This window comes from Entelurus aequoreus, linkage group LG07 (assembly GCF_033978785.1).
Source record: "Entelurus aequoreus isolate RoL-2023_Sb linkage group LG07, RoL_Eaeq_v1.1, whole genome shotgun sequence".
Classification (NCBI taxonomy): Eukaryota; Metazoa; Chordata; class Actinopteri; order Syngnathiformes; family Syngnathidae; genus Entelurus; species Entelurus aequoreus.
In genome coordinates, this window is record NC_084737.1 from 57792828 (window position 1) to 57795969 (window position 3142).

Sequence of the window (3142 nt, forward strand, 5' to 3'; positions counted from 1 at the left end):
GTTTATTTTCTTATGCGTGGTATGGAATTTTGCAGTAATGATCCTTGAGTTGAAGGGTTCCCAACTGATGAGGGCCCTCTGAGCTTCTTTGGATAGCATGAACCCTACACCCTCTGTATGTGGTGCAGAGTCTTCTGGGTGCCCTGAGTATAATATGGACTCACCACTGGCCAGTTTAACCTGCCCCGACTGGAGCCATCTGGTTTCGCACAGACCCAAGAGAGATATTCTGTATCTCCTCATCTCTTCGGCTATGACTGCTGTCTTTCCTCCTGCATACATGGTCCTGATGTTCCATGTTGCGATGTTAGTGGAGTGTCTAGGGGTCAGAAGAATCGGACGCACCGTCTCCTTACGGTTTTCCGAGTGCATCGTCATTTTCTCTTTGGTTTGTGTAACCGTAGAGACTTCCTTTCCAAGACTTTTGGATTTTTTGGTTTTCGTCAACGTTTCTGTAGCAAGGAGTTTTTATGTGTTGGGGTTGCTAGCCCCAAGCCTAACCTTCCACCATTTCTGGTTTCGGGAAGTTTTGGAGTTGACTTGTTAGTCCCCTCGCCTAGCCTATTGTCTTCCAGGTAATGGGTTACAGTCTCATACCACGTGAGACCAGACAGACATAGGGTCGTGTACAAGCTGTCTCAGCACGTCAAGCCCAGTCAACTCCTGCTACTGTGTAGTGAAAGCCGCACCAGTCACAAACAATGAAACTGTTGCAAGCCCACCCTACCAGCAGCGTGAGACAGAGCAAATGGATAGATGGATGGAATTAATAAGTAAATCGATATTAGTGGTGTTTCATTTAGTCCATGCAAAATATGGTGGCTGATTAAGGAAAACAAGCAGCAACGTCTCACACATGCAAACCTCCAAAACACGTGCAACAAAACACAACAAGCAAGTGCCGAAAAAACACTCCAGAAGTTCAGTACAAAGAAAATGGAAGTTAGCATGCTACTACCAGTGGGTGTGTTACTTTTGTATTATGCTCTCTATTATCCTCATCAGAATCAGATTTTTTGGCCAAGTAGGTTTGACACAAAAGGAATTTGACTTGGTAGACTGTGCTCTTATGGTCAATGCAAGAAACAAAGAAAAACGCAACGACTACATGAATTTTTCCTGCAAGGCATTTCATTTTTTTTATGAATAAATTCTTGAAATATTTCACTCGCTGTATTAAATGAGTAGAATGTGAGTTTCCCTTTTTAGTTGAACTATCAATCAATCAATCAATCAATGTTTACTCATATAGCCCTAAATCACGAGTGTCTCAAAGGGCTGCACAAGCCACACGCGACTTTGGACAGCTAGCACTTCATCTGTGGTCACTGAACTACTGAATTTAACTAACTTTCACAAATGCTCTAATTGTTTAAGATGCACTAGTGAAATTGGAATTTCAAATGGGTATTTACAAATAAGTGTTAGCTCTGTTGTTGGAAGTAACTGTGTCCTTTAAATATTTTCAATTTTCCCTTCATAGATGTGCTGCCCATTCTGTGGAGCAGCTGTGATTACTGGTAAATATATTTGTTGTCATTTGTAACAGGACTAGTACACCTAATGCAGTCAAGCACTAGTGCAGGTAAACACAAATAGTTTCTTCTTGTATTTAATACATTTTAGCACTTCAGTAATTGTGTTAAAAGCTTTGCAGGAAAGATTCATGAGGAGAAGAGAGAGCATAATAAAGACGCCTATCTTTCATACTAGGAAGCTCAAGTGTAGAGCGAAATTCATATTTTTTTTATAAGAATAAAATACATTAATTTCAAAGAAGCATCAGAACACAACAGGTAAGGAACAGAAACAGAAAATAGTGAAGCTGTTACGGTAGAATATGGTCGCTGTAGTTCAGGGGTGTCAAAGTCAAATGGACGGAGGGCCAAATAAAAAATTTAGCTACAAGCCGAGGGCCGGACTGTTCGAATGTTCATTGAAAAATTTTTAAATGACGCATATAGTCTAGTGAACCTAATTGAACCTACTGAAAACCTAACAAATATATTCCAATATGATCAGATAAATAAAGCAATATTTTCTTATGGCTCTGTCAGTAATCTTTAATTTTCAACAGACACAAAAGACAAATTTCCTTTATATAAAAATCCCCATAACATGAACATTAAATGAAAGAAACCGGTATTCAAGGCACCATCAGTAGCCTATATTTTCTATTTTAGCAAAAGTGGGCTAAATTTACTTCAAAGAAAAAAACAATAATAGCAATTTTCTATCATCCACTCAACTGAAATATTTTTAAAATATAATTAAATTGAAATACAATAAAATAAAGTGCAAAAATCTATAAATCAAAAACAACACTTTGTTTAAGGAGAAGTAACATGCAGTGAAAACAAATATTAAACTTTAACTTTTAAACTTGAATTGAGTAAAAACTCTAAATATGTGATTGCACAGTAATGTTCACATTAAACCCCCCTCCTCCCTCCGTGGGAGGGAGGCGAGTTGGGTGCCCGAAACCCCCCGCTGGTTTCGGCCCGCCCCTTGGCGCGCGTGGCACGGCGGGCTCCGCGACCCGACGGCTGGCCCTCGTGGCTTGACGGCGGGCGCGTCCCGACGGGCCGCGCGTAGGGGTCAAACGCAGAAGTCTCAGGGCCTCGTGGTGAGGGGGTGGCCTGCGGGTTTCGGCCCGCTTGACCCCCCCGCTCCGCTTGGCGCGCGCGGCACATGACGGGTTCCGCCACCGACGCTCGGGCTGCAGCCCGACGGTGGTGCGGGCCCGGCGGTGACGCGCGGTTTGGGGAAACAAAGCAGAAGTCTCAGGGCCTCGGGGCCGGGTTTCGGCCCGCCCCCTTGGCGCGCGTGGCACGGCGGGCTCCGCGACTGACGGCCGGGCTGCAGCCCTTCGGCCGGCAGGCGCGTCCCGGCGGGCCGCTCGCCCCCTTTCGGAACCTTGGACCGGCATCCGCTTGGTGCGTGTAAAAGATCTGCGGTCTAAAAAAAAAAAAAAAAAAAAAAAAAAAAAAAAAAAAGATCTGCGGTCTGCGGGCCGGTTCTAATAATAAATCAAGATCATCCCAAGGGCCGTAAAAAACCTTCTCGCGGGCCGGATATGGCCCGCGGGCCTTGACTCTGACATATGTGCTGTAGTTGTTACCCCCAAGATGCAGACAGGAGA